The sequence below is a fragment of the Rutidosis leptorrhynchoides genome, chromosome 1 (genome assembly GCF_046630445.1).
Source record: "Rutidosis leptorrhynchoides isolate AG116_Rl617_1_P2 chromosome 1, CSIRO_AGI_Rlap_v1, whole genome shotgun sequence".
NCBI lineage: Eukaryota > Viridiplantae > Streptophyta > Magnoliopsida > Asterales > Asteraceae > Rutidosis > Rutidosis leptorrhynchoides.
The window spans coordinates 50,525,012-50,545,023 of NC_092333.1; the positions used below are offsets into that span (position 1 = coordinate 50,525,012).

General features: G+C 32.6%; 1 non-coding gene across 1 annotated transcript; it reads right to left on the reverse strand.

Moving 5' to 3' along the window:
• Positions 1–8,943: 8,943 nt before the first annotated feature.
• Positions 8,944–9,050, reverse strand: LOC139886818 (small nucleolar RNA R71). Its single transcript, XR_011772681.1, has one exon. It is a non-coding gene; the product is annotated as a small nucleolar RNA R71 (small nucleolar RNA).
• Between the last annotated feature and the right edge of the window lie 10,962 nt (positions 9,051–20,012).

A 20,012-nucleotide genomic window follows, 5' to 3' on the forward strand; every position in this document is an offset into this window, starting at 1 on the left:
TGTATTCATACACTTTTTAAAGACTTCAAGACACTTATCAAAATACTTCTACTTAACAAAAATGCTTACAATTACATCCTCGTTTAGTTTCATCAACAATTCTACTCGTATGCACCTGTATTTGTACTCGTACAATACACAGCTTTTAGATGTATGTACTATTGGTATATACACTCCAACGATCAGCTTTTAGCAGCCCATGTGAGTCACCTAACACATGTGGGAATCATCATTTGGCAACTAGCATGAAATATCTCATAAAATTACAAAAATATGAGTAATCATTCATGACTTATTTACATGAAAACAAAATTACATATCCTTTATATCTAATCCATACACCAACGACCAAAAACACCTACAAACACTTTCATTTTTCAGTTTTCTTCATCTAATTGATCTCTCTCAAGTTCTATCTTCAAGTTCTAAGTGTTCTTCATAAATTCCAAAAGTTCTAGTTTCATAAAATCAAGAATACTTCCAAGATTGCAAGTTTACTTCCAAGTTTTCTAAATCCATTCCAAGTAATCATCCAAGATCAAGAAACCTTTGTTACTTACAGTAGGTTATCTTTCTAATACAAGGTAATAATCATATTCAAACTTTAATTCAATTTCTATAACTATAACAATCTTATTTCGAGTGGAAATCTTACTTGAAATTGTTTTCGTGTCATGATTCTGCTTCAAGAACTTTCAAGCCATCCAAGGATCCTTTGAAGCTAGATCCATTTTTCTCATTTCCAGTAGGTTTATCCAAGGAACTTGAGGTAGTAATGATGTTCATAACATCATTCGATTCATACATAAAAAGCTGTCTTATTCAACGTTATAAACTTGTAATCACTAGAACATAGTTTAGTTAATTCTAAACTTGTTCGCAAATAAAGTTAATACTTCTAACTAGACTTTTAAAATCAACTAAAAACATGTTCTATATCTATATGATATGCTAACTTAATGATTTAAAACCCGGAAACACGATAAACACCATAAAACTGGATATACGCCGTCGTAGTAAAACCGGTGGCTGTTTTGGTTGGAATAATTAAAAGCTAAGAAGAACTTTGATTTAAAAGCTATACTTCTGTAAAAATTATTTTTCCTATGAACATGAAACTATATCCAAAAATCATGGTTAAACTCAAAGTGAAAGTATGTTTTTCAAAATGGTCATCAAGATGTCGTTCTTTCGACGAAAATGACTACCTCTTTCAAAAACAACTTGTAAATTGTATTTCTGACAATAAACTTATACTTTTTCTGTTTAGATTCATAAAGTTAAGTTCAATACGAAACCGTGGCCACTGGAATCACTCAAAACGGATTAGAAACGAAGAAATGGCGAGTAAAACAAGATTGATAAAAACTACTCATTTTACCTACGTGAAAGTTAGTAATAAATCTATTCCAACCATAACCTAATCAACTTATATTATATATTATATAATCTTGAGATACCATAGACACGTATACAATGTTTCGACCTATCATGTCGACCCATATATATATATATATATATATATATATATATATATATATATATATATATATATATATATATATATATATATATATATATATATATATATATATATATATATTGCGGAACAACCATAGACACTCTATATGTGAATGTTGGAGTTAGCTATACAGGGTTGAGGTTGATTCCAAAATATATATATAGTTTGAGTTGTGATCAATACTGAGATACGTATACACTGGGTCGTGGATTGATTCAAGATAATATTTATCGATTTATTTCTGTACATCTAACTGTGGACAACTAGTTGTAGGTTACTAACGAGGACAGCTGACTTAATAAACTTAAAACATCAAAATGTATTAAAAGTTTTGTAAATATATTTTGAACATACTTTGATATATATGTATATATTGTTATAGGTTTGTGAATCAACCAGTGGCCAAGTCTTACTTCCCGACGAAGTAAAAATCTGTGAAAGTGAGTTTTATTTGCTCCCTTTTTACTCATTACATTTTTGGGCTGAGAATACATGCAAATGCTTTATTAACTGTTTTACAATATTTATATGCGTGAGTTTCATTACTCCCTTTTTATATATATTTTTGGGACTGAGAATACATGCGCTGCTTTTATAAATGTTTTACGATATAGACACAAGTAATCGAAACTACATTCTATGGTTGAATTATTGAAGTCGAATATGCCCCTTTTTATTAAGTCTGGTAATCTAAGAATTAGGGAACAGACACCCTAATTGACGCGAATCCTAAAGATAGATCTGTTGGGCCTAACAAACCCCATCCAAAGTACCGGATGCTTTAGTACTTCGAAATTTATATCATATCCGAAGGGTGTCCCGGAATGATGGGGATATTCTTATATATGCATCTTGTTAATGTCGGTTACCAGGTGTTCACCATATGAATGATTTTTATCTCTATGTATGGGATGTGTATTGAAATATGAAATCTTGTGGTTTATTGTTACGATTTGATATATATAGGTTAAACCTATAACTCACCAACATTTTTGTTGACGTTTAAAGCATGTTTATTCTCAGGTGAATACTAAGAGCTTTCGCTGTTGCATACTAAAATAAGGACAAGATTTGGAGTCCATGTTTGTATGATATTGTGTAAAAACTGCATTCAAGAAACTGATTTCGATGTAACATATTTGTATTGTAAACCATTATGTAATGGTCGTGTGTAAACATGATATTTTAGATTATCATTATTTGATAATCTACGTAAAGCTTTTTAAACCTTTATTTATGAAATAAAGGTTATGGTTTGTTTTAAAAATGAATGCAGTCTTTGAAAAACGTCTCATATAGAGGTCAAAACCTCGCAACGAAATCAATTAATATGGAACGTTTTTAATCAATAAGAATGGGACATTTCAACAGGTGGCCATGCGATCGCATGGCCATAAGCCTAACAAACCATGCGATCGCACGGGTTCAAAATCCAGGCAACAATATAAAGCTCGATCGTTCTGGCTCAGTTACACACTCTCATTCTCTCTCGATCTGTTTCTCTATATTTATATTTATTATTATTATTATTATTATTATTATTATTATTATTATTATTATTATTATTATTATTATTAATTATTAATATTATTATTAATCCTAATATTATTAGTAATATTAGTAGTGTAATTATTAGTATTATATATACATAAAATATTACGACGAGGTCATGAGCGTGTCACTTTCAAAACGGGTTTTCAAACGGATTTAAGCTAAGAAAACTATGAGTTATAGCTATGGAGGTTATGGGTAATGTTCGTGGGTATTGTTCGCAAGTCAAACCTAGTGTTCTCTGTTGCGTCTACGTACTTTCCTGCAATATTGAATCACAATATTGATACGTGAGTATTCATATCTTATCTTTTATATATAAATAGTGTATCCATGTCTAGTGCTCGAGTATATATGTTTATGCATGCTTGTATGCTAATTTTCGTCGTTAGATAGTTTACGATGAATCACGAATTTGATACATATGTTATTGATATAAGGTATATGATATGCATGTCGTTGGAAAGCTGTCGAAAAATTTATAACTTTTCATTTAGAAATCGTGTGTTTTCGAGAAACGGATTAAAAGTTATGGTCAACTAAATTATGATTAACATTAATTGGAATTGCTTTTGAATCTACAATTAATATTTAAACAACTTGTCTATGAGATTGATAAATTTGATTTTTAGATATTACTAATCGAGTATATGAATTTCTATATAAGGCACTTTTTTTGTTGTTGATCAATTGTCAAAGTTGACCGTCTTATCATGTTTTAAAGCTTTATAAATACTATAATCTGATTTTACAACCATTGGAAAACTATGTGAAATAATAAAATATGTTCGACTGCCATGATAATTCAAATACAATATAGCTCCCGAAATAAATAATATTTTGAGTTTGATAAACTATAAATTCGTACAAATTATCAAGACTTGTACTATGCTAATATAATGAACATGTATAGATTTAAGGATCATATTGGGTCAGGTTGACTTTTGAGATGACTTTCGTTAACTTTTGCATGTCGATCTCGAGCATTAGGATTGTGATACACTATGACCTGACCTAGCTTGTTAGAAATGTATTGACCAACATATGTTCTCTAGGTTGAGATCTACGGTTATTTTGCATTCCGAGTTTCGGTCACATTTCAGTGAATGACCTTATGTGCTGCTAAGGTGAGTTTCATATGCTCCCTTTTTAATTGCTTTTGCAATCTATATTTTTGGGCTGAGAATACATGCACTTTATTTTAAACACAATGGATACAAGTACATACTTAAATTCTACACTGAGTTTGAACTGAAAATCTCTTAGCTTTGGTAACTAGTAGCTGCCAGTTATAAGAACTGGTGGGCGCGAATAGTTGTATATGAATTCATAGGGCTTGACATCCCCGTCTGTTCCAGGTATAGAAACCCTAGCATGAACTATAAAACAGACGTATGCTATTTAAGTTTAGTACACGTTGTTTTGCGTGTATTGTACATGTTGGTTGCATGTATGTTAAAACAGGGGTATTTATTATAACGTTAAAGTTTAGTTACCAGGGTGCTCAATTTCGTAGAATATTTTGATAAACGTTTCTGGATGAAACAACTGAAATCTTGTGATCCACCTTTATATACGGATTATGCGCAACATTAAAACTATGAACTTACCAACCTTTGTGTTGACACTTAAAAGCATGTTTATTCTCAGCTTCCTAGAAGTCTTTCGCTGTTTTCTTATATGTGATACAAGCTATGTGCATGGAGTCATACATGCTTTATTCGAGAAAACGTTGCATTCACAAAATCATCAATATGTATCTTATTTTGACTGCATTATCAACGGCTGTAGTATTATAAACCATTAATTACGGTGATTGTCTATATGTAGAAATCATTAAACGTAAAAAACCTTGGAATTTGATATTCAATTATGGTGTGCCTTTTCAAAAGAATGCAATGTTTACAAAACGTATCATGTAGAGGTCATTACCTCACTGTGAAATCGATGAATGATGTATTCGTCCAAAGGGATTTGGAAGAATCATCACAGTTGGTATCAGAGCTTGAAGTCATAGGGAACCAGAATTTACATTAGTGTGTTTAACTGGTAATTGTTAGGATGCATTAGTGAGTCTGGACTATGACCGTATCTGTTTTTACCAAGTTTTGCTTATCATTTCTTGTCAGAAATTACATGCGTATCATTCATAAGTCTAGACACGTTTGCCTGCATTTATTGCATGAATAGTTGATAATGCTAAAAACGAACATATATTTCATAGCATTATCCTTCAAGAAAGATAAGCTTTTAGTTGCAACTGTTCTATTTACAAGTGATATTCGTTTAAATAATAAAAGGTGAAGACAAAAGACAGATTCGACGATTTGAAGATGCAAACGATCAAAAAACTAAAAAGTACAAAGTACAATCCAAGTGGTTCAAATTATTGATTAGAAACGTCTAGAAATTACAAGAGTACAAGCCGCAAAACGCAAAGTACAAGATATTAAATCGTACTAAAGGATGTTCGAAAATCCGGAACCGAGACATGAACCAACTATCAACGCACGACTCAACGGAGCTAAAATTACAAGTCAACTATGCACAAGAATATAATATAATATATAATTAATTATATATAATATTATATATTATAAATAATCAACAGCCCACGTTTAATTCGTTTGGTGAGCTGGAATCCAAAGCTCCGCGACTGCAGAGCTGTGAAGAAGAAATGTACCGCACTCGCGGAGCTGTACAGTTCAAAGTGGGCTTATAAAAGGCCGCGCATTCTACCGATTTCATTACACCTTTTTCTTTTCCTTTCTCTGATCACATACGAAATATATATATTTATATTTTATAATTATAATTTTAATATTAAGTTAATAATAATAAGGTTATAGTGGCGAATGTTTTAAGTTTGTAAGTCAAAATTCTGTCCGTGTAACACTACGCGATTAATACTCATTGTAAGTTATGTTCAACCTTTTTAAATTAATGTCTCGTAGCTAAGTTATTATTATGTTTATTTAAGTCGAAGTAATCGTGATGTTGGACTAAATATTAAGACACGATTATTGGGCTTTGGACCATAATTGGGGTTTGGACAAAAGACCGATACTTGTGGAAATTGGACTATGGGTTATTAATGGGCTTTATATTTGTTTAACTGAATGATAGTTCGTTAATTTAATATATAGATTTACAATTTGACGTATCTATAAATAACCACATACACTCGATCGGACACAATGGGCGGGATATTTATAAATACTAATAATCGTTCATTTGACCGGACACAGGAATGAATTAATAGTCAATGGACTCATTAAAATAGGGGTGGATTACATACAAGGACACTTGGTGTAATTGTTAACAACGTATTAAAACCTTGGGTTACACGCAGTCGGTAACCTGGTGTAATCATTAACAAAGTATTAAGATCTTGTTACAGTTTAAGTCCCCAATTAGTTGGAATATTTGACTTCGGGTATAAGGGTAATTTGACGAGGACACTCGCACTTTATATTTATGACCGATGGACTGTTATGGACAAAAACCAGATGGACATATCGAATAATCCAGGACAAAGGACAATTAACCCTTGGTAATAAACTAAAATCAACACGTCGAACATCATGATTACGGAAGTTTAAATAAGCATACTTCCTTTATTTTATATCTCATCACACTTTTATTTACCGTCATTTTATTTATCGTACTTTTAATTATCGCACTTTTATTTATCGTCATTTACTTTACAATTTAAATTAACTTATATTTATATTTAATATTTTACATTAGATTTTAATTGTGACTTAAGTTCTAAAATCAACAAACCGGTCACTAAACGGTAAAACCCCCCTTTTATAATAATAATAATAATAATAATAATATTACTTATATATATATTTTTATACAACATAATTATAGCGTTAGACTCAGCTAGCTCCATGTGGAACGAACCGGACTTACTAAAAACTACACTACTCTACGATTAGGTACACTGCCTATAAGTGTTGTAGCAAGGTTTAGGTATATCCATTCAATAAATAAATAAATAACTTGTGTAAATTGTATCGTATTTAATAGTATTTCGTAGTAAAAATTAATAGGTTTACGTACTACCCCTCGCACACAACAAGTATTTTTGGCGCCGCTGCCGGGGAACACTCAACGCCGAAGCGAAACGCTATAAAAAAAGGAAAACTGAACCTGCACGAATTTGGCCTGCACGAAATCTGAATCTGCAAACTCCGCAGTCGCGGAGCCTTTTAGGCATAAACTCACCGCAGTCGCGGAGCTGTCTGACAGCTGCAACGTTGTACGCATTAATTGCTGATTTGGGTTTTAATAATTTAATTATTATTATTAACCTAATTAGGTTTTGATTTATTTAATTAATATTTAGTTTTAGTTTTAGTTTTATTTAGTAATATTAAGTTTATTAATTATTATTAAATATATAAAATTAATACTTTTAAATAATAATATAAAAATAATATTTTTATAAAAATAAGTAATTTTATCATTTTTTTTGTCTCTTTTTATAAATTGTATATTTTAATCATATAATTCGTAATTTGTATATTTATCGTTCGTAATTAGTTTTAAGACTATTTTTTGCCGTAGTTATTTTATATTTCTAGACTTTTAGGCTTTGCCGTAAAATCCTTTAAGTGCTTTTTCTTTAGATTAAGATTTAGGCGCTTTAGAATTTTACGACGTCACTTATCGCTTTAGTTTTAAATAGATTTTAGTGCCTAATTAAGTTATTGCCGTTTTGGATATAGACTTCTTTTAAGCTTTAATACCTTTAGACGCAACTTTTAATATTTAGTTTTTAGACTTTTAAGTTTCGAAGCTTTACTTTCTTATTATTATTTTCTGACCTTTTATTTTTTCGACGTTTTTCGACGCACTCTTCTTCTTTCTCATTTCTACGCTCTAGTTTTTAGGACATAGAATTTTCTATATCTTATTCAAAATTTTGAAAAAAAAAAATTTATTTTACGCGGTTAAATTGATAGACATCCAAAATTTTCTGGTTCGTAGTAATAGTTGGATTTGTTAGTGGCGAGTTGTGGGCTTCCGATTTAAAAGGTCCTGGCTACCTGCTGCATCTATTGGCTATTCGAAACGTGGGCAAAATCAGAAAAGTCTATTAATTTGATAACTTATATAAATTTTTTTATTTTTATAACTAATAGGATATTCAGTGAATGCACCGAGCAAAACGTTCACCACCTTTCATACGTTCACCTCTTGTAACTCGATCAAGACATCTAGCCAACATTGTCGCCGTTGATTTTTCTTTAGAATTGTCATCTAGTCAACCAAGTACTCCAATTCAAATTTCCGATAATCCATTTTTTGAACCCGACCTCACAATTGACAACCCGGAGGATATTCAAGGACAATTCAGAGATCCTGAACCACTAATTATTCCTCCTGAACCGCAAATCATACAACCAGAGATTATCGAGGAAGAAACCATTAAATTAGAATCCTCTAGTGATTCAGATTCAACTAATTCAATCATGGAAAATCAGGAACCTCTAAGTATGGAAGACCGAATGAGGGCCACACGCACTGGCCAAGGTCATGCAATTACTCAACCAGACATTAATGCGCCAGATTATGAAATCAAAGGACAAATCCTACACATGGTAACTAATCAATGCCAATTTAGTAGTACGCCGAAGGAAGATCCAAACGAACATCTTCGTACCTTTAATAGGATCTGTACTTTATTTAAAATCAGAGAAGTTGAGGATGAACAGATCTATCTCATGTTATTTCCCTGGACTTTAAAGGGAGAAGCCAAAGACTGGTTAGAATCGTTACCTGAAGGAACGATTGACACATGGGATGTTTTAGTTGAAAATTTTCTTAAAAGATTCTTTTCGGCATCCAAAGCCGTGAGACTTCAAGGAGAAATTGTTACGTTCACACAGAAGCCAAATGAAACTTTATATGAGGCGTGGACAAGATTTGAAAAGTTGTTGAGAGGATGTCCTCAACATGGTTTAGACACTTATCAAATAGTGCAAATATTCTACCAAGGATGCGACATTACTACACGAAAAGACATCGACATAGCAGCTGGTGGTTCCATTATGAAGAAAACCGCAACTGAAGCTTACAAAATTATTGATAACACAGCCTCCCACTCACATGAGTGGCATCAAGAAAAAGACATCGTTAGATCATCTAAAGCGGCTAGAGCCGATTCTAGCCATGACTTTGATTCCATTTCCGCAAAGTTAGATGCTTCCGAGAGACGAATGGAAAAGATGACTAAGGATATTCACGCAATATGAATTAGTTGTGAGCTGTGACAACCCGGAAATTTCCAACCAAATTTAAACTTAATCTTTATATGATTTCGACACGATAAGTAAAGTCTGTTAAACTGAGTCTCAAAATTTTTGAGCTGTTTACATGGATTCATTTAACTCTGTGACTATTTTTGATGATTCACGAACAGTTGTTGTAAATAAATGTGTGTGTATATATATATATATATATATATATATATATATATATATATATATATATATATATATATATATATATATAAATATAATTATAAGTGTATAGATTAAATTAAAATAATATAATGCAAATAAATCATTCAAATTGAATTAAAAATTTAAAGTAATGTATAAAATAATTGAATTACTAATAAAATGAATATATTATATAATTAGTAAATATAACATAAATAATAATGTATAATATTAAGTACAAGCTTAAATATAGTTGTTATAATTTTATTACTCTTAGTATTATTATTAAAATAAATATAATAATATTAATATCAATATTAATAATAGTATGATATAAATATGAAACCAAATATGTATAAATTATTGGATTATTATTATTGTTAATATTAATGCTATCATTTAATAATATCTATATTATTAAAATTAGTATTTTTATTATTAGTGCTATTAATAATGTTATTATTATCATTAAAATTATCCTTATTGTTATTACTAATATCATTATATTGTTATTATATTTACTTTTATTAATATTATAAGTATTTCTATATTTATTATTATTAGTATTTCTATTTCTATAATTAATGATAAGTATTATAAATATAATTTTTATTAATTAGAATTATTATCATTACTTATATATATATATTTATTATTAATATTAATTATATACTTTAGAAACACAGATGTAAATAAATACAGATATGAATAACAGATAAATAAATAATTACAGTTATAACAGATATGTATAACAGATACGTATAAATATATAACAGATAAATATATAATAGATAAATAAACGAATACAGATATATAACACACACACACACATATATATGATACTGATATTACACGTAATATTCAACCATCACAATCGATTTAGTTTATTTTCTGCTCATGATTGGTACTATATCTGTTAAATATCGAATTCCTTTCAGCCATAAAACAAATTCTGTTATCAATCTGTATATGATTTGTACTCTTGTCTCCAATCTGAATTACACAACGAATTCAACTCAGTATCTAAACAAAATCAGTTGAGAGTCTCCATCTGCTTTCCATATTTTTATCTTCTTCTTCCTGGAATGATTCCATCTGTCGATCTTTATTACTATCTCTATTCCATCTATTGTATATAAACACATGAGAATATAATCAAACGACTCTGACATTCTTTCACAACACCAACCCATTTGAACTTGATACAACATGCTGCTATATATTGTTCCCACGTTATTCTTGTTCGAATACTACATCAACGAAACCCAATTACACACCCATCGTCATTTTCAACTATAAACCACCCGCACACATGGAATCATATTTTTCTATATATATATATATATATATATATATATATATATATATATATATATATATATATATATATATATATATATAAATACATACACATATATACTAGATATAAACATTTACATACCTTCTTGTTTTCCTTCTTGATGAATCGACATCACCACCGACATCCTCTACCCATTTGAATCGCCACAGTTCACCACAACCTTAGAATCGTTTTCCGTTTTTATGAACAACCAAACACCTATGATCAACCATCTCATTAAACAACCCACCATCACCATAAGATCATCTTCATCACTCATCAACCAGGAACACCACCCATTTATATTAATCATTAGAGAAAACATAGACCTACAACATATTCACTCTCGTTCACCACCATCTCATTTATGTCAAGCAATATACAACCTCCACCACTAGATCACCACCTTCACCACTTCACCATCTCCACCTTTACACGCATACACAACCACCATTCAATCACTGCAGGTTGCTTCTATTTTTTGGTTTGGAACAACCACGAAACTCCATTGCAAAAACAACTACTGCTACTCGCCTTTTCCTACTTCCATTTTCTGTTAACTACGTCTGTGAACACCACCATAAATCCACCACCCAAGTCGCCACTTTACCACCAAAACCACCCCACGAAAAACACCACCTACTGCTGTATATTTTTTTTCCTTCTTCTTCGGTTCTGTGCAACAATAATCAAGAGAATGAGGAGAGATGAAATTATTTTTGCAACTCAATTGATTAATTTATGGGGCATACTGAAACTTATAAATAGTTGCTACTTTATATATATTGGCAAACAAAAAGATAATGTCACTTGAGTCACAATTATTGCTGATCAAGACCGATTAAATCCATCGAATGAGCTGTAAAGATGGCTTGATGTTGTCTTCCATTTAAAAAGTGATAAACTGATTGAAACCCTTTTTGTTAGAATGCTGTATTTAATCGGGTACACATTAATAACTCATTTAGATTGGGCTTCTTTTACTTATCTTTGGGCCGAGAGTTTTAATTTTATATTGGGCCAAGACTTAGCTGCTGTTGGGCCGGAAGAGAAGCTGGAGCATTGAATTGCTATTCGATCTCTGGTTCTAATACGTTTATGATACACAACGATGATGAAGATAGTGATTAGTAATGAAGATGATGATTACATGGTGACGAGATGGTGGTGAGTTGAAGAATAATAACGATGTTAATAAGATTGATGATGGTCATGACGATTGAAATGTCCCGTTCATATTGATTATAAACGTTCCATATTAATTGATTTCGTTACGAGGTTTTGATCTCTATATGAGACGTTTTTCAAAGACTGCATTCATTTTTAAAACAACCATAACCTTTATTTTATCAATAAAGGTTTTAAAAACATTACGTAGATTATCAAATAATGATAATCTAAAATATACTGTTTACACACGACCATTACATAATGGTTTACAATAGAAATATATTACATTGACATATGTTTCTTGAATGCAGTTTTTACACAATATCATACAAACATGGACTCCAAATCTTGTCCTTATTTTAGTATGCAACAGCGGAAGCTCTTAGTATTCAACTGAGAATAAACATGCTTTGAACGTCAACAAAAATGTTGGTGAGTTATAGGTTTAACCTATATATATCAAATCATAACAATAGACCACAAGATTTCATATTTCAATACACATCCCATACATAGAGATAAAAATCATTCATATGGTGAACACCTGGTAACCGACATTAACAAGATGCATATATAAGAATATCCCCATCATTCCAGGACACCCTTCGGATATGATATAAATTTCGAAGTAATAAAGCATCCGGTATTTTGGATGGGGTTTGTTAGGCCCAATAGATCTATCTTTAGGATTCGCATCAATTAGGGTGTCTGTTCCCCAATTCTTAGATTATCAGACTTAATAAAAAGGGGCATATTTGATTTCGATAATTCAACCATAGAATGTAGTTTCACGTACTTGTATCTATTTTGTAAATCATTTATAAAACCTGCATGTATTCTCATCCCAAAAATATTAGATTTTAAAAGTAGGACTATAACTCACTTTCACAGATATTTCCTTCCTCGAAAATAAGACTTGGCCACGGATCGATTCACGAACCTATACAAATATGTACATATATATCAAAGTATGATCAAAATATAATTACAACCATTTTTATTATGTTTTAAAGATTTGAGTGTATTAAGTCAGCTGTCCTCGTTAATAACCTACAACTAGTTGTCCACAGTTAGATGTACAGAAATAAATCGATATATATTATCTTGAATCAATCCACGACCCAGTGTATACACGTCTCAGGCTAGATCACAACTCAAAGTATATATATTTTTGGAATCAACCTCAACCCTGTATAGCTAACTCCAACATTAATGCATATAGAGTGTCTATGGTTGTTCCAAATAATATATATACATGGGTTGATATGATATGTTAAAACATTTGCATACATGTCTATGGTATCCTAAGATTACATAATATATTAGAATATATGTATAATACAATATAAGTTAGCTAGGATATGATTTGTATAGATTTGTTAAACATTTCCCGTAGCTAAAAAGATCAAAAATATCCAATCTTGTTTTACCCATAACTTCTTCATTTTAAATCCGTTTTGAGTGAATCAAATTGCTATGGTTTCATATTGAACTCTAATTTAAGAATCCAAACGTAAAAAGTATAGGTTTATAGTTAGAAATTTAAGTTACATGTCAATTACTAAAGAGGTAGTCATTTCCGTCGAAAGAACGACAATCTTGATGACCATTTTGAAAAACATACTTTCACTTTGAGTTTAACCAAGATTTTTGGATATAGTTTCATGTTCATATGAAAAATCATTTTCTCAGAAGAACAACTTTTAAATCAAAGTTTATCATAGTTTTTAATTATCCAAACCAAAACAGCCCCCGGTTTCACTACGACGGCGTATATCCGATTTTATGGTGTTCATCGTGTTTCCAGATTTTAAATCATTAAGTTAGCATATCATATAGATATAGAACATATGTTTATTTGATTTTAAAAGTCAAGTTAGAAGGATTAACTTTTGTTTGCGAACAAGTTTAGAATTAACTAAACTATGTTCTAGTGATTACAAGTTTAAACCTTCGAATAAGATAGCTTTATATGTATGAATCGAATGATGTTATGAACATCATTACTACCTCAAGTTTTCTGGATAAAACTACTGGAAATAAGAAAAATAGATCTAGCTTCAAAGGATCCTTGGATTGCTTGAAAGTTCTTGAAGCAGAATCATGACACGAAAACAGTTCAAGTAAGATTTTCACTCGAAATAAGATTGTTATAGTTGTAGAAATTGAATCAAAGTTTGAATATGAATATTACCTTGAATTAGAAAGATAACCTACTGTAAATAACAAAGGTTCCTTGATCTTAGATGATTACTTGGAATGGATTAGAAAGCTTGGAAGTAGACTTGCAAACTTGGAAGTATTCTTGATTTTTATGAAACTATACTTATGGAATTTATGAAGAACACTTAGAACATGAAGATGGAACTTGAGAGAGATCAATTAGATGAAGAAAATTGAAGAATGAAAGTGTTTGTAGGTGTTTTTGGTCGTTGGTATATGGATTAGATATAAAGTATATGTAATTTTGTTTTCATGTAAATAAGTCATGAATGATTACTAATATTTTTGTAATTTTATGAGATATTTCATGCTAGTTGCCAAATGATGGTTCCTATATGTGTTAGGTGACTCACATGGGCTGCTAAGAGCTGATCATTGGAGTATATATACTAATAGTACATACATCTAAAAGCTGTGTATTGTATGAGTACGAATACGGGTGCATACGAGTAGAATTGTTGATGAAACTGAACGAGGATGTAATTGTAAGCATTTTTGTTAAGTAGAAGTACTTTGATATATGTCTTGAAGTCTTTCAAAAGTGTAAGAATACATATCAAAAAACAACATGTATATACATTCTAATGGAGTCGTTAAGTCTTCGTTAGTCGTTACATGTAAGTGTTGTTTTGAAACCTTTAAGTTAACGATCTCAATTAATGTTGTTAACCCAATGTTTATTATATCAAATGAGATGTTAACTTATTATGTTATAATGATATTATGATGTATTAATATCTCTTAATATGATATATACATTAAAATATCGTTACAACGATAATCGTTACATATAAGTCTCGTTTCGTAATTCTTGAGTTAGTAGTCTTGTTTTTACATATGTAGTTCATTGTTAACATACTTAATGATATATTTAAATATCATTTTATCATGTTAAATATAGTGTATCAATATCTTAATATGATACATATGTATTTAGTAGACGTTATCATAACGATAATCGTTATATATATCATTTCGAGTTTCTTAACTTAGTAATCTCATTTCTTATGTATATCACACATTGTTAATATACTTAGTGAGATACTTACTCATCATAATCTCATGTCAACCATATATATATATGTCTATATATACCACAACATGTAGTTTTTACAAATTTGTAACGTTCGTGAATCGCCGGTCAACTTGGGTGATCAATTGTCTATATGAAACTTATTTCATTTAATCAAGTCTTAACAAGTTTGTTTGCTTAACATGTTGGAAACATTTAGTCATGTAAATATCAATCTCAATTAATATATATAAACATGGAAAAGTTCGGTTCACTACAGTACCTACCCGTTAAATAAATTTCGTCCCGAAATTTTATGCTGTTGAATGTGTTGACGAATCTTCTGGAAATAGATGCGGGTATTTCTTCTTCATCTGATCTTCACGCTCCCAGGTGAACTTGGGTCCTCTACGAGCATTACATCGAACCTTAAAAATTGGTATCTTGTTTTGCTTAAGTCTCTTAACCTCACGATCCATTATTTCGACGGGTTCTTCAATGAATTGAAGTTTTTCATTGATTTGGATTTCATCCAACGGAATAGTGAGATCTTCTTTAGCAAAACATTTCTTCAAATTCAAGACGTAGAAAGTGTTATGTACAGCCGCGAGTTGTTGAGGTAGCTCCAGTTGGTAAGCTACTGGTCCGACACGATCTATAATCTTGAATGGTCCAATGTACCTTGGATTTAGTTTCCCCCGTTTACCAAATCGAATAACGCCTTTCCAAGGTGAAACCTTAAGCATGACCATTTCTCCAATTTCAAACTCTATATCTTTTCTTTTACTGTCCGCGTAGCTCTTTTGTCGACTCTGGGCGGTTTTCAATCGTTGTTGAATTTGGATGATTTTCTCGGTAGTTTCTTGTATTATCTCTGGACCCGTAATCTATCTATCCCCCACTTCATTCCAACAAATCGGAGACCTGCACTTTCTACCATAAAGTGCCTCAAACGGCGCCATCTCAATACTAGAATGATAACTGTTGTTGTAGGAAAATTCTGCTAACGGTAGGTGTCGATCCCAACTATTTCTGAAATCAATAACACATGCTCGTAGCATGTCTTCAAATGTTTGTATCATCCTTTCGCTCTGCCCATAAGTTTGTGGATGATAGGCAGTACTCATGTCTAGACGAGTCCCCAATGCTTGTTGCAACGTCTGCCAGAACCTTGAAACAAATCTACCATCCATATCAGAGATAATAGAGACGGGTATTCCATGTCTGGAGTCAACCTCCTTCAAATACAATCGCGCCAACTTCTCCATTTTGTCATCTTCTCTCATTGGCAGGAAGTGTGATGACTTGGTGAGACGATCAACTATTACCCAAATAGTATCATAACGACTTGCAGTCTTTGGCAATTTAGTAATGAAATCCATGGTAATGTTTTCCCATTTCCATTCCGGGATTTCAGGTTGTTGTAGTAGACCTGATGGTTTCTGATGTTCAGCTTTAACCTTAGAACACGTCAAACATTCTCCTACATATTTAGCAATATCGGCTTTCATACCCGGCCACCAAAAGTGTTTCTTGAGATCTTTATACATCTTCCCCGCTCTGGGATGTATTAAATATCTGGTTTTATGTGCTTCCTTAAGTACCATTTCTCTCACATCTCCAAACCTTGGTACCCAAATTCTATCAGCCCTATATCGGGTTCCGTCTTCCCGAATATTAAGATGTTTCTCTGATCCTTTGGGTATCTCATTCTTCAACTTTCCTTCTTTTACAACCCCCTGTTGCGCCTCCTTTATTTGAGTAGTAAGGTTAGTACGAATAATTATATTCATAGCTTTTACCCCGTATAGGTTCTCCGTCCTTTCTACTCAAAGCGTCAGCTACCACATTCGCCTTCCCCGGGTGGTATCGAATCTCAAAATCATAATCATTCAACAGTTTAATCCACCTGCGTTGTATCATATTCAGTTGCTTCTGATTAAATATATGTTGGAGACTTTTGTGGTCGGTATATATAATACTTTTGACCCCATATAAATAATGTCTCCAAGTCTTTAATGCAAAAACAACAGCACCCAATTCCAAATCGTGAGTCGTATAATTTTGCTCGTGAATCTTCAATTGTCTAGACGCATAAGCAATCACCTTCTTTCGTTGCATTAATACACAACCGAGACCTTGATTTGATGCGTCACAATAAATCACAAAATCATCGTTCCCTTCAGGCAATGATAATATAGGTGTCGTAGTTAGCTTTTTCTTCAATAACTAAAACGCCTTCTCTTGTTCATCCTTCCATTCAAATTTCTTCGCTTTATGTGTTAATGCAGTCAAGGGTTTTGCTATTTTGGAGAAATCTTGGATGAATCTTCTGTAGTAACCAGTCAATCCTAAAAATTGACGTATATGCTTTGGAGTTTTTGGGGTTTCCCACTTTTTAACGGTTTTGATCTTTTCCGGGTCCACCTGGATACCTTCTTTGTTCACTATGTGACAGAGGAATTGAACTTCTTCCAACCAAAATGCACACTTTGAAAACTTAGCGTACAGTTTTTCTTTCCTCAATACTTCTAGCACTTTTCTCAAATGTTCTTCGTGCTCTTGATCATTCTTTGAGTAATTAAGTATGTCATCGATGAAAACAATGACAAACTTGTCAAGATATGGCCCAAACACTCGGTTCATAAGGTCCATGAACACAGATGGTGCGTTAGTCAATTCAAACGGCATAACCATAAACTTGTAATGACCATAACGCATCCTAAAAGCAGTTTTTGGAATATCATCCTCCTTTACTCGCATTTGATGATATCCAGAACGTAAATCAATTTTCGAATAAACCGACGAGCCTTGTAGTTGATCAAATAAGTCGTCAATTCTCGGCAGTGGATAACGGTTTTTGATGGTAAGTTTATTCAACTCTCTGTAGTCAATACACAACCTAAATGTACCATCCTTCTTCTTGACAAACAAAACAGGAGCTCCCCATGGTGATGTGCTTGGTCGAATGAAACTACATTCTAATAGTTCTTGCAGTTGGCTTTGCAGTTCTTTCATCTCGCTGGGTGCGAGTCTGTAAGGAGCACGAGTTATTGGTGCAGCTCCTGGTACAAGATCTATTTGAAATTCAACAGATCGATGTGGAGGTAGTCCCGGTAATTCTTTCGAAAATACATCGGGAAATTCTTTTACGACGGGAACATCATTGATGCTCTTTTCTTCAGTTTGTACTTTCTCGACGTGTGCTAGAATAGCATAGAAACCTTTTCTTGTTAGTTTTTGTGCCTTCAAATTACTAATAAGATGTAGCTTCGTGTTGCCCTTTTCTCCGTACTCCATTAAGGGTTCTCCTTCTTCTCGTACAATGCGAATTGCATTTTTGTAACATACGATCTCTGCTTTCATCTCCTTCAGCCAGTCCATGCCAACTATTACATCAAAACTCCCTAACTCTACTGGTATCAAATCAATCTTAAATATTTCACTACCCAGTTTAATTTCTCGATTCCGGCATATATAATCTGCTGATAATAATTTACCGTTTGCTAATTCGAGTAAAAATTTACTATCCAACGGCGTCAATGGACAACTTAATTTAGCACAAAAATCTCTACTCATATAGCTTCTATCCGCACCCAAATCAAATAAAACGTAAGAATATTTATTGTCAATAAGAAACGTACCCGTAACAAGTTCCGGGTCTTCCTGTGCCTCTGCCGCATTAATATTGAAAACTCTTCCGCAACCTTGTCCATTCGTGTTCTCCTGGTTCGGGTAATTTCTAATAATGTGGCCCGGTTTTCCACATTTATAACAAACTACATTGACATAACTTGCTCTGACACTACTTGCTCCGCCATTACTCGTTTCGACACCATTTGTTCCTTTCATTCTGTTAACCCCTGGTCCGTAGACCTCACACTTCGCCGCGCTATGACCCTTTTACACTTGTTGCAAAATTTGGTGCAGAACCCCGAGTGATACTTTTTACACCTTTGGCATAGCTACTTCTGATTGTTGTTGTTGTTAAGGTTGTTATTGTTGTTGGGATGATTGTTGTAGTTGTTGTTGTTGTTGTTGTTGTTGTTGTTGTTGTTTTGCCGTTTGTTGTAGTTGCGATTGATGTTGCGATTGTTGGGATAGTTGTTGTTGTTTTGGTGACTCTTATCACCGTTTTCCTCCCACTTTCTTTTGACTAGCTTCACGTTGGCCTCTTCGGCCGCCTGTTCTTTAATTCTTCCCTCAATCTGGTTCACTAGTTTGTGAGCCATTCTACATGCCTTTTGTATAGAGGCAGGCTCGTGTGAACTTATATCTTCTTGGATTCTCTCCGATAACCCTTTCACAAACGCGTCGATCTTCTCTTCCTCATCTTCGAATGCTCTCGGACACAATAGGCACAATTCTGTGAATCGTTTTTTGTACGAAGTAATATCAAATCCCTGTGTTCGTAAGCCTCTAAGTTCTGACTTGAGCTTATTGACCTCGGTTCTGGGACGGTACTTCTCCTTCATCAAGTACTTGAATGCTGACCACGGTAGCGCGTAAGCAGCATCTTGTCCCACTTGCTCTAGATAGGTATTCCACCATGTTAACGCAATACCTATGAAGGTATGCGTAGCGTACTTCACTTTGTCTCCTTCAGCACACTTACTTATGGCAAACACCGATTCAACTTTCTCGGTCCACCGTTTCAATCCGATTGGTCCTTCGGTCCCATCAAATTCTGAAGGTTTGCAGGCAGTGAATTCCATGTAGGAGCATCCTACACGATTT